Genomic DNA, 13369 nt, shown 5'->3' with positions numbered 1-13369 from the left:
CCAGATGCTGTTGGGGAGGTGGGGATAGAGGAACATTTATGCACCACAGGTGGGTGTAAAACTTGGCATGGCCCCTCTGGAGAACAACCTGGCAGTAGTAGGTCAAATTAAGCCATTCCATTCCTGAGTAGTTGTCCCAGATAAAATTTCCCAACTGTCAATAAGGAGAAAAGTGCGAGGATGTTCATTACAGTGCTGTTTGTGGTCGAAGGTAGGTCGAGGCAGTCACCACTCAGGAGACGTGTGTTGAATATATGTCACGAAATGCTAGGTAGCTGGTAGAAGCAACAGGCAAGGTATTAAGCATCAGAGGCTGAGTGACAATTTATAAGAAATATTATGAGATGTATAATATAATACCACTCACATAAATTAAGACATGTATAGAAAAGTAGCTTATGAATCTTAAAAGTGCATATACAAACAAGAGGATTTGTATTAACTATTACAGTTATTTCCCAGTGTGAGTAGGGAAAAAGAAGGGAATGGAAGCAAAGGGAGAATGAAGGAACAAACGTACCAAGTGAGTAGCCTTCCTTGGACCAGTGTAGATGATGTGCCATGAACTGCAGTGTGATTAAGTGATATTTCTAAGATTAAGTAACATCCCTAGAAAAAGAAGAACAAAAAGAAGGAAGGAAGGGAGGGAGGGGACAGAGAAATGAAAGAGAGTGTGGGGAGGTAGAGTAAGGTAGGAAGGGTGAAAGGAAGGAAGGAAGACAGAACCATGCTGTAACCTCCCTTCACTTGCTGTCCTGGGATGGAAGCTCCCTCCATGATTCCCACCAGCCTGCAGAGCTGGGCAGGAGAGGAAAGCTAAAACTCACCAACTTGAGGAGGTGGTTACTATTTACAAGACAGAACAGGAAGCTTGGGGTTTAGTAACGCCTAACAGGGTAAAGAAGAAACTTGGGTGAATAAGGAGGTCTGGGTACTGACGTTGGGGAGCAGGCGGTGTCTTGGAGAAGACATAGGTGAAGAAGGGGAAAGGGATCCTTGTGGGGTCCATCTGCCCATTCCTCCTGGAGACGAGCCTGGCCTGGTGAAAAGGGCAGCCACCTGACCGCAAGTCCGGGTGAACGATCCCACTTTTCTGGTCCTCATACTGTCCCAGGACTAGCTCAACAGAGCCAAGCCACCCCAACCCCTAAGGAGTGTTTCTAGGCAGCTGGAGGGGCATCCATGGGAGGGAGGAGAGCCCCTCAAGCCCAGTGTCACGTGAAAGTGACACCCGAGGGTTACCCTGGGCCCTGAAGAGGGTAAGAGCACACAGCTACTTAATTAGCAACATCAAATTCATCAGGATCAGTCCTATGTCAAGGTCATATTACTTAACATTTTATAGGAAATCATAGAATCACTGAAGGGTGCTTAGCGGCCACTTCTGATATTTTCTAGCTGAGAAAGCTGAGGATGAAATAGGTTCAAAAGCCCCAACTTCTGCCTTCCTATAATAGCACTTCCTAGGTTTGAAAGTGGAATATTCTTATTATGGAAGTCAGTGGGGTGGGGCGGGGGGAGCAGGGATTCCAATCTGAAGAGAGTGAGCAATAGGGAAAGGAAAATGCCTTTGCTTCCAAGATTCTGTTTTGAGATAATTATTTGTATTACTTTAAAAAGGGCAGAGACTAAAAATACTTGACATATCAGCATGGTCAATCTTAAATTGATTATTTTTCAGGGTTTTCCATACAACACCGAGAATGAATTATATTTCCATCCCTGAAAACATCTAACAGAAGAAATTCAGACCTTACATATCATATAATGAAAAAGAACCTGAGCATGGCATTTGCTCATTTTTCCTGCAGAAGGAGAAAAAAACCTTTCCTGAGAAATATGCCTTGAGATCTTTGAATTTCGACATCTGTTGGGCAGCTCATTTTCATAATTGTGAAAGTTGTTTTGTTCCTTGGCTCGTTCATCCCACCTCTCTCTCTGCTCTTTTACTTCCACAGGAGTGGAATAATTAGCTCCTAAAAGAGCTAACAAAATACGTTCTATCCTACCTGTTTTACTTTCCTATTTATGGATTCATTCCTTCCTCTCCTAGCAAGCTCAGTAAAACATTTGTTTTTAATAAGAAAAATAGTTGTTTAAATCAGTTTAACTTTTTTTTTTTTTAACCAAACCTTGCAAATTCATTTCTGGCATTTGTTTCTAGTTGAGTCTGTGTAGTTATTATCGTCTCAGGTTAATAGCCTTTTAATTAGCAATTATTAATATAAAATGCAATATTTATCCTCTCATCCAAGAAAAGAGAAAGAAAAACTCATATATTTTATTAGTAATTTTTGGCCCTCTGCCATTTGGTAGCTAAAATAAATAAATAAATGTATATGTTACAGTAAACACACATTTGTTACATTACATTCTGGAGTATACCATCTGTATTTGTCTGTGTACTCAAGAAAATTATATATTGTTCACCTGGGTAGCAATTTGTGTCCTGGCAGATCTTTATTTGCTCTCGGGGGAACCCATTTAATATAATTACATTTAATTGATATTTGTGGTGGTGGATTAAGGAAAAAGGAACCGTCATTTAATATGGTTGGATTTTATGAGTCTTGTGTTTCTTGGCTTGGTTTTCAAAATACAGGGAACCACATTTTTTAAAGCTAGGTACTTGGATAAATTCAGTCCTTTATTAAAATAGTACCCCAAAGGGGTAGAGTTCAAAACGAGCTAACATCCTTCTGCTAAAAACGAGGAAGAAAGAATTAAATCTTTATCCTCCCAAATATTCTTTTATAATTGTGTTGTCTAAAGGTTTATATGATTAAAATATTTTGCCTGCGATTTAGCTGATACTTTGGCTCATTTCCAACCCCATAGAAAAGGAACAGTTAGGTGTTGGAAGAGTTAGCACACTGACTTTTCTACCTTTCTCCCACTCTCAGCTGTGAATTTGGTTTTCTTCTTATGTCAAATGCAGTAGAACTTTCCTTTCTCTGTTTGCTGTCAATGTACAACAGATGATTTATTTAACTGATGGCTCTAAGCAGCCTTCAGGGCTGCTATATATGTCAAACCTGGCAAAATGGTATCTCAGGATTGTATTGCTGTTTAACTCATAAGGTTGTTTATTGATTTTTAACTCCCTTTTAAATATAAGCGCTCCTAGTGAGCAATGCAGCCACCAGTTAAATAAACAATTTAGTTATGTATAAAAAGGTAATTAAGGCTAGTTAATGTTGACACATGATAGTTGCCACGACTTTAAGATATACTCAGAGCTGAAGACAGAATCAGGTTAGGTCAGCAGCTGGAAAGATTAGCATATTTATGTCTAAGCATATTAATTTTACATGTAATGGGAAAAATAATTATTAAATGAGACTCCATGAGACACAAATGATTTTTCTGACTTTGAAGAAAAAAAATGTCCTATATAAATGATAAGGCCACATATAAGTGGCAAGTTTCCAGGTAAAGACAGAATACTTCACATAAAGTGAGCTAGTAATTTCCCTAGGTCTGTTCTTCTGTAAGAGCACTGACTCATTATCAGGGTCATTTCCCTAAAAGGAACACCCAGTTGATCTCTCTCTTTGTTTCTCCCTCTGTACCCACAAAAATGCATAAGTGAAAGAGTCTTATCTAACATCTCAAAGGCAATGATGGAAATTCTCTTTGTTTCTCCCTCTGTACCCACAGAAATGCGTGAGAGAATCCTAACATCTCAAAGGCAATGATGGGAAACCATCCATCATTCTGGTCCTACAATTCTATTTGCCAAAAAGAGAACAGAACAAGAGTTCACAGGCTGAGTAATTCTAACCCTGGTGGTTGAGGGACAGCATCAGGCCTCCTACATATGGAGAAGGGTGCTGGGAGCTAGGGGATGTGGGTTTCTGACTCTTGACTACTCTGGACTTCTGGCTCCATCTTTGTAGAAGGAGGGGATGGACAGAGGATTCCTACCAGCCCTTCCAGCACTAAGTTTACTTGGGATCTTATTCTTTTACCTCTTTATTTGCCATGAATGCAGATCCCTTGTTCTAACACAGTTTCTACATATAAACTAATAATTATCGTATTTCTGAGAGAAGACTTCTAGAACAATTCCTTATTAGTTCTTGTTCTTGGGGGACAGACAGAATTTCCCCAGCTGAGGTCTATAAAACCTCGCATCATTAAATACTAAATTATCCAACTATTCCCCACCACCCACCACCTATTTTCCCAGATGAAGAAACTGAGGCACGGAGAGGTCAAATGACTTGCTCAAAGTCTCACAGTTGTTAGGAACTAGTCCCACTGTCCCAGGCAAGAGGCTTTCTGCCAACCAGCTGTGCCATAACTACTCAATTACTCAATATTGGACAATTCCACTGGGCAAACCAGTAATCCTGAAAGCTGAATAATAAATTGACTCCTGACATTGTTTTTGAGTTGTTGGATGTTCAAGCTCTTTTGAGCATTTTTGTGGGTTGAGAGAGGGAACAAGGAGGGAGGGGGTGGAGAGAGACAGAGGAATAGACAGAGAAATTTGTTTCCGCTGGAGAAGGTGGGAGATTTTCCTTCCTTGGGTAGAAATAACCTTGTCTTTAGGGACATGAGAATATATTTCCTGTTGCCCCCCTCCCCCTCCTTTCCAGGGCTACTTCCTTCTCTAAGAAATCAACAACCAGAAGATTAGGGCAATGTCAAACTGTTACTTAAAATTCCCAGGTGGGAAGACTTGGTCCCGCAACTTTAGTGTGAGGTAGGTTTCCGTAAGAAATTCCTGGGCTGCCATTTCATTTTGCATTAAACCGTCAGGATGCTGGCTTGAGATGACAGCACATAACACATCCAAATAATTTTTCTGTCAAGTCTGTTCAGAGAAAAAGCAGGGCTGAACTACAGGAAAGTGAGTTTGAGAAAGATGGAGTTCTTTCTGATGAATGGAATGGGAACCAGAGCGCTTGTTGATGCTCTCCCTGTTTTTAATTTAAGGTTCTGAAACCATGGCTCTTCACTCTGGAGACTGACACATGTCCAGGCTTGAAATTATCTTGTTTAACATAAATAAGGGTGAAAGAGTGACAAGGGTGTATCCAGTAAAGGTATCAAAAGCCAACGTGCTCATAGGCAAGAGAGAAAAATCACCCGAACATGGATTAGCTTCTGTTCTCCTCACCCTCAATAACCTGAGTTGGGATCACCTGAACTGAAGCATTAAAAGGGCACAACTAGAGATAGAAATAATGCTAGAATAATTCTGAGGATCACTGAAAGTTCTTTCCCTGGTTGAAAAAATTGGACAGATCCTGACAGTTCATCCACCAAAAATGGAAATCACAATAGCATTCTGATCATGGAGCATTTTTGGAGGGCTAAATATATTTAGGTGGAACATGTGGAATTTGAAGCCCTTCTGCCTTTTTAGGGGTCGTGTGATCTTGGAGGAGTTATCATTGTGAAAATGGTAATTATTTGTGGCATGCTTTCCATGTGTCAGAAACTGGGCTACACTGTTTGTGTATATTATATAATTTAATCCTCAAAATAGCCCCAAGAAGTAAGTATTATTAACCCCTATATCATAGATGTGTAACCTGAGGCCCAAGTTCACCTGCCTATGAAATGACAGATTAAGATTTGAACCCAAGTTCATCTGATGTCAAGACTGATGCTCTTAACTACCACTACTCTCTATGTAAAAGAAGTTCTTTGTAAAATGCTGGCTATTATATAAGTTAGTGATTCTTGTGACTCAATTACAGTCATCTTGTAAGGTAACTTCAGTTACTTTAAGTAGTGTCCTCAGGCTACAAGCACCATTTATTTGGCAACAAGCAATTTTTGATGATAATAGCTACCATCTATTGAGTGCTTATGCTGTGCTGGGCCCTGCTCTAAGCACCCGAGATGTTCTGATGCCTCTAATCCCCACAATACCTTTGTGAAGTAGGTGCTATTATTATCCCCATTTCACAGATGTGCAAACCAGGACACTGAGATCTTTAGTAATTTGCCCCAAGTCTCACTGCTGATAAGTGGCAGAACTGGGATTTAAACCCAGGCAGGTTGGGGTGGAACCAAAGGGTATGACGTCATCCCGTTTGAAGTGTGGGTCTAAACACCGGATGAGTGAATTCACAAAATGAAGTCTTGCTTATCTGCCTGGGGAACCAGAGCGCTTGTTGATGCTGCAGGCTGATGAGTGGGAGTTCTTCTATAGAGATTTGTCCAGGACATCTAACCACGGGGACTGTTGTTCCCCAACCCCCTACCCCGATAGTCTCCTGATGGTTCCCCAACCTTCATTAATCAGCAGATCCTTACAAAAAAAACCCTGAGTCAAGAATTAATAGGCAGCCCCACCTGTTAATCCTCCTGACTGTTTCGGACTGCGTTCCCTGCCTGGTCATGGCCTTGACACACTGGAGGCTTGTAGTATGAGGGACAAGACAGAAGGGAGACCATGAGGAGGTAAACCCAGTTCATAAGACCTGTGGTCGGTTTCCACCAAACAACTTTCTGGAGAATCTCTGCTCTGATCTCCATAATGTCCTTGGAACTTTATGGCACAAGGTAGGATCCCCCAAACCCTAGAAACAGTCATGTTACATAATAGTCAGTGCTCTTAATTATAAATGAGAGAAGTTGCCTGTTTTAAGCTATCTTGTGCCCCAAATGGACTTCTTAGAGGGCTACTGAGTAGTTCACAGAATGGTAGGAAGGCCAGCAAAACCAACTCAGAAATAGAGGAGGAAGCAAGAAGGGGTGCACGGAGAAATGGCCTGCTCGTGTGCTGCAGTCACCGCCAGTGGGGACCCCGCCCTGTGGCCAGGGCCGGACCCGGAGGCCACCGCCCCACCGGAACTCTGCAGTTGCCCTTGTGTGTTGTGTCACTTGCTACAGATTCAAAGTCAGGTCGCCATAAGCAATTGGCGTAAGTTCAAATCCTATAGAGTAGAAGTGGCCAGAGGTTAGGAAGAGCAAAGACTGGCCTTTTCAGCCCCCAATTCAGGGGTTGGGCAGTCGAAAAAGCATTCCAACTCTCCACCACACAATTACCGGTCTATCCATTGGGAACCGAATTTGCCGCATGTAATCCTGAGTAAACTCTGTTGGATCAGTATCTCCGTTTTACAACTGTGGAAACTGGAATTAGAGGAGGTTAGTATCAAACCATTTCCTCCAATATCTAACGTCAGGATCACCTTTAGCAAGTGACTTCTCACCTTGAGGCGCACTGGCTTAGGCAAGAGGAGCCGTGCTTGTATTCACGGATTGCTCAGATGGAACCTCATCTCTTCTCTCGGTAGAGCTAAGAACCAAACTGTCTCCCGTAAAGCACTCCAGCATCTTTACCATTCTGGCAGGAGCAGAGCCTGAGGTGTCTAAAAGGGAAGGCGGGTAATGTGAAGTGTAGTCTATAAAATGCACAATTGATTTCTATAGATTCATTTGCATCTGGTATGCACACAGCTGTTAAATATATTCCCAGAGAACAGAAACATTATCCATTTCCATAATTTTTGAATTATAGAAATATTTAGTAAAACTGAAAATACAGCAAGCTTTTTTTATAGGCTGTTAGAGTGATTGAAAGGCCCTGACAACTTCTCAGAGCTCAGAGTCATGGGAAACATCTGTGCCGATCTCCTTGCGGGAGCAAAGATGTGAGAACATCGTGGGGACTGGAGGGAGCTGCTTTCTGTGAGATTTCAGAAAGCTCTGAGGCCAGGCAAGAAGCACAGAGACCAAGTGGGAAGACTTTCCGCTTAAGCCAGATCACCGGCAGGCCCTGGTGTGGTGCAGGCAGTCCTGACATGGACATTCTAGTCAAAGCCTGCCTGAGCGGCCGACCTGACAGAGGCCCGCACAGCGTCTTCCCTGAATGGGACCAGAGTGGGGAGGTTACCAGCATTCACATCTCAGGAATGTGACTCTTTTTTTTCAGCAAGCTTTCTGTGCTGTGTCACATTTATGAAAACTTACACATTACACATTTTCCTAATTTGTTTTCTTTGTAAAAAGAAAGGCAAAAGGACAAAGAGAGAGACCACGTGGTCCAGTCAGAAGCCAGAAGACATGTTGGAGAGCTGGCCCACCACTGACTAGCTGGGTTGATCTTGGGCATATAGTTACGTAATTCTTCTGGGTCTTAGATCCTTGCCTATCGCACAAGATTAAGTGAGATAAATTTAAAAAAAAAATGCCCTGTGGGCGCCTGGGTGGCTCAGTTGGTTAAGCGACTGCCTTCGGCTCAGGTCATGATCCTGGAGTCCCGGGATCGAGTCCCGCATCGGGCTCCCTGCTCAGTGGGGAGTCTGCTTCTCCCTCTGACCCTCCCCCCTCTTGTGTGCTCTCTGTCTCTCTCATTCTCTCTGTCTCAAATAAATAAATAAAATCTTAAAAAAAAATGCCCTGTGTAATTTAAAGGAATATTCAGTGGTGAGGTGTCATTCATAAATGGAAGTGTGCCTAATCCCAACTGTGCTATAATTTGAAACACATTTCTTCTAAAATTCAAGTTAAGTACTCAATAATAAACATGCACAAAGCACACAATAGATCAATGTATCAATTCCCAAGCCCCAAAACGGTAGGAAAATATGCGGCAGTTCTCATAAAGATGATGGGAAGAACTACATCTAATTTTATTCCTCTTAAAGCCCAAATAAAACAATAGTGAAAGGATTTGCTAAAGGCATAAACACCTGAAGAAGGGACAACAGCCCTTATGACAACAACCCAACTTATGAGGTTGGAAAGCAGTTGAATGAGTGGTAAGGAATTTTTTTAAAAAGTGAGTAATAGTAGGTAACAAGGGAACCCACAAAACCCCTGCTTCAGAGTCCTCCAGAGCCTTAGGAACTGACAGCTCCTGGTACCCCTGGAAGCAAGGGTGAGATGCATCTAAGATAAGGAGGATTGGTGGAAGATCTATTTGAATAGCAATTGGCCCCCAAGTCTCTTCTCCCATTGCACTCAGCCTGGACACTGCCCTCTTACCCCACCTAAGAATGGAGATCCCCGAGGAGGGAAGACAGAAGGTATCTGGCACGATGGAGGATTAAGTGAATCTATGTGTGCTGGAGAGCAAGGACCCAGCCCTCTTCCTCCAACAGGCTCTCAGAATTTACTGGGCAGCCAGATCCTGGCCACTTTGCAGGAGTTAGGATAAGTGTTTTATCCAGAGTCTAACCAGCCCAAGACATAAAACTTAAAGATACAGACTTGGGAGGTTCTTAATAAATGACCCAGCCATATTCGTTTAACCACTATATACTGAAGATCTATTATGTGCCAGACACTTTTCTAAGCCCAAAGATTCAGCAGAGAAAAAAAAAATAAGAAAGGAATCCTTGCCTTCATAAAGCCCAAATTTGAGAGAATTGAAAGAGACAATAAAAAAAAAAAGTAAATGAGGGGCGCCTGGGTGGCTCAGTCGTTAAGCGTCTGCTTTCAGCTCAGGTCATGATCCCAGGGTCCTGGGATCGAGCCCCGCATCAGGCTCCTTGCTCAGCCGGGAGCCTGCTTCTCCCTCTCCCACTCCCCCTGTTTGTGTTCCCTCTCTAGCTCTCTCTCTCTCTGTCAAATAAAATAAAATCTTTTAAAAGAATTAAAAAATTTTATTTAAAAAAAAGTAAATGAGTAAAATATATAGTATGTTAGATGATGCTAATTACCATGGAGAAAAATAAATTAGGGAAAGGGGACAGCAAATGTCTGGAGATGACTATAAACAACACAGTCAGAGGAGGGCTCATTGAGGAGGGGACGACCAAGTAAAGGACTGGAGTTGCAGAGGGAGTGGGCCTGGGACTTCACAGGGGAAGGGCTGCCCAGGACCATGGATGGTTCTGGTGTCTGGCATGGTGTCAGAAGGGTCAGAGGCCAGGGTGGCAGGAGAGCCCTGAGTGTGAGGTCAAGGAAGTCAAGGAAGTCAGAGGGGCCAAGGGCTCATGGTCGGCTGAATAATGGCCTCCAAAGATATCCACATCCTAGTCCCCAGAACTTGATGTTACCTTATGTGGCAAAGGGGCTTTGCAGATGTGATGAAGCTAAGGATCTTGAGATGGGGAGATTATTCTAGAATTATCCAGGTGGACCCAATATAGTCACAAGGATCCTTCTAAATGAAAGAGGGAGGCAGGAGAGTCAGAGTCAAAGAAGGAGTTGGGAAGATGAAAGCAGAGCTGGCAAGAGGAGTGATGTCAGGAAGAGGCCAAGAGCCAAGGAATGCAGGCAGCTTCTAGAAGCTGGAGAAAGCAAGGAAACAGATTCTCCCTTAGAGCCTCCAGAAGGAATGCAGCCCTGCTGACACCTTGATTTTATGAGTTCTGAACTCCAGAGCTGTAAAACAAGAAATCTGTGTTGTTTTAAGCCACTAAGTTTGTGGTAATTTGGTACAGAAGCCAAAGGAAACTAGTACAGGAGGGAGGGGAGAAGATCCAGCGTAGTCTTTTATTTCATAAAGTAAGAACTTTAAAAAACAAATTGACCTTATTTTTAAGGCAAGTAGAAAAAGAATGCCCGTCATCAAACTCTTCCGAAGGGTAATTTATTGCCTTGGATATGATACCCTTAAAATATTAGTTAGTACAAAGAAATTTAAAGCTCTTGAGTAATGTTTTCACATATTTTCTCTATAATGCACAAGAATCTGTTCTCCCCATGAGCATCAGCCAAATATGACTGGAAAATTTCAGTTGCTTATCCTTCCAATGTTTTCTCTTATGCTCGCATTTCTTGGAGCTGATCAGGATGGCAGGTGCTTCTGCTCAGAGGGATTTTTATGGTACTCAATGGAGATCACTAAAGCCCAGGGCTATATACACCTACTGAAGAGGGTACACCAGAGGTTTGTGGAGAGGGTGAGTGGAAGGGAGTCGTGGCTGGGAGGGCTTCTGGAGATGCCCACCTAGGGAGAGAGATTACTGCAGACTGAACAAGAGAGAGCTGTGAGAGAGACCCCCCCCCCACCAAGAGTGCAATCTCCTCCGTGAAAGTACCTCAGGAGAAAGCAAGACCTTCGAAAACAGTGATTTATAAGAAATAAAAGATCAGTGTGTCTTTTTACAACCAGCCCAACACTGCTGGCCTTGCTTTAGGTGACTTCCAGGAAACAAACAGCTGTCGCATTTTTGGCCCTGTGATGGAGATGAAGTGAGATCACCTCCGCGTTGGTAGGAGATGGAGGCCAGTGTGTTGACCTGAAGGCAGCAGCTGGTATGGAAGCAGGGAGAAGAGCGTCTTCCTAGGGACAAGGAAGGGGATGGGTGTGGGGTGTAGCGCTTGTGGGCAGTGCTTTGGAGCCAAAGGATACTGGTAGAGAGGGACACTGGATTCCGTTAGAGGATGCTGAGGGGACCCTCATTGGCCCGTGGAGTAGACTTGGCGGAAGAAGTTCTCAAAAGTCACTGGAGCGGTAATGCCCAACAGACAGAAGAGGACTGGATCTCACCAGCTGTTTCCTGGAGAGGTAGGTAGCAATGGCTTAAGGTCCACACCTTTTGCCCCTATTCCAGGCTCCATGTAAGCTTTTGGGAATCTCATAGCCTGCTAGGGAGGGGGGGCTTGTAACACCTGCAACAACTCTGGCTCTTGTAGTGGATGCTTCCAGGCAGTTGTAACTTTGTGTGGTTTCATGAGAGCAGGGCTGGGCAGCTGAGTCCCTTCCCCGCCTCTGCCACCAACCACCTGGATGACATTGGTTGGGTCCTTGCTTCTAAGGGCCTCATTTCCCCACCTCTGTCAGTGGAGGGACTGAGACATAAGCCTTCTTAATTGTCAATTTGAGCTGAGTGGAAAACTACTGTTGTATCCCTTCACTCCTAAGCAACCCCAGCCTAAAGCAAAACCAAGTCAAACCACCAAATAGCAACAACTTCACAATCTGAAAAAAGAAAAGATAAAATGGTTAAAAGTTTCAGAGTCATCCTAAAGGCACCATAAAATATAGGAAGGAAAAAAATCATGTAAGGACAGTTTAGAAAAAATGAGAATCTATCAAATAAAATTGTCACCACGTCTCATAAAATCTGGTGAATTTTATTACTTCCGATGCTCCACAAGTATCCAAAGTGACTGTGGAGCCCAAGTAAGCTATTTTAACGGATCCTTTCAAGTGGGGTATGGAAAAAAATATCTTTCAAGTGGCAAAATCCAAAGTGCATAGTTTGGAAAAACAATTGGCCTCAAGTCGAAAATGTGATCCTCTTTGTAGAGCCTCTGCTTCTGGCTTGTAGAATTCCCTCGCTCTCAATCCCGTTGGCCATTGCTCCAAGCTGCCTGCAGACCGTGGTCGCACACAGCCCACTTGAGCTGCTAGCATTTCAGGTGCTCTGGGTGTTAGAAAAGCTGTGGCGGTTCCAATATTGCCGATAAGAGATTTGAAGCTTATATCAAGAGTTCCAGAAATGGAGAGCTGTGTGAGTATTATGTGAAGCACAGGGAAGAAATATGCCTTTTAATTTTTTTTTCACCAAAGGTTGATGCTAAAACCATGTATATGGTGGACTCTGAATTGCTCTTTTCTAAGCTGATTCCTTCAAGACTCTCACAAGGACTTAACCAGGGTCACCATCACCTGTGTCACCATGGGTTGATGTCTGCCTCTTGTAGCAGGGACCTGGGGTTATCTGGTCCATTGCCTCTGGGTCCTGCTCTGGACTCCCTTTCTAGTCTTGCTGCCCCCATGTGGCTGCTTGCTGGTCACCCTTCAGTGAGCTCCAGGACCCACGGCCTGCTCAGGTGCCAGGCTGAGCTGTGACCATATCCAGTGAAGAGCTTGCCGGCACTCAAGTCCTTTGCATTTTAGTGGTGCTCTTTGTTAGATTGCTACTTTCTTGATTCTGGATTTTGAGAAGGTGGGACAGTCTACAAATGAGAAAAGCCTTATTGCTCTGGGATTTTATCTTAGAAGAGGGCATTTAGTTAATTGTGAAGCAGCTCATTCTCCGTGGCTGCTCACTCAGATAAGAAACCCAGAGCCTAATCTTTGCTCCCATTATAGACTCCTTGATTACTCTAACCATATTTTATTCATTTGTGATTGATTCATTTAATTAGCCAAGAAACTCAGTAATCAAGATAAATATTTTAGTACATTATTTCTGAAAAAAAATGAAAATTAATGCCAACAACTCATAATATCAACATTTTAAATTAAGGTGGGATCAGTATTACTGTCCTTCCTCTTGCCTTTGGCTCCAATATGGCCTGGCACAGCATTGTTACTCATCTTATCTGTGCGGGGTTTTTTTACATCACTTCTGACACCGAATGTGTGGTTTTGTCCTCTGACACCAAATGCTTGTCATTTTCACATACCAATTCTCCAATTCTCCAACACCAATTGGGTGTCTGACAATTCAATTCCACTCCATTCCATTCCATTCCACTCCATTCCATTCCATTCCAT

At 43.1% G+C, this 13369-nt stretch overlaps 1 long non-coding RNA gene across 2 annotated transcripts in view; it reads left to right on the top strand.

Annotated features, from left to right (window-relative positions):
• Positions 1 to 13369, top strand: part of LOC118022223 — an 89401-nt gene that overhangs the window by 18956 nt on the left and 57076 nt on the right. The window contains exon 3 of one of the 2 annotated variants that reach the window (XR_004682422.1): positions 1682 to 2692. The exons of the other annotated variant lie outside the window; for it this stretch is intronic. This is a non-coding gene — a long non-coding RNA (uncharacterized LOC118022223). Of the gene's footprint in view, positions 1 to 1681; positions 2693 to 13369 lie in introns of those variants that run through there. 2 annotated transcript variants of the gene reach the window in all.

The sequence above is a fragment of the Mirounga leonina genome, unplaced genomic scaffold, assembly GCF_011800145.1.
Source record: "Mirounga leonina isolate KUSES-001 unplaced genomic scaffold, KU_Mleo_1.0 Mir_176, whole genome shotgun sequence".
NCBI lineage: Eukaryota > Metazoa > Chordata > Mammalia > Carnivora > Phocidae > Mirounga > Mirounga leonina.
The sequence above is the reverse complement of the archived record's forward strand: the minus strand, read 5'-3'. Positions and strand labels throughout refer to the sequence as shown.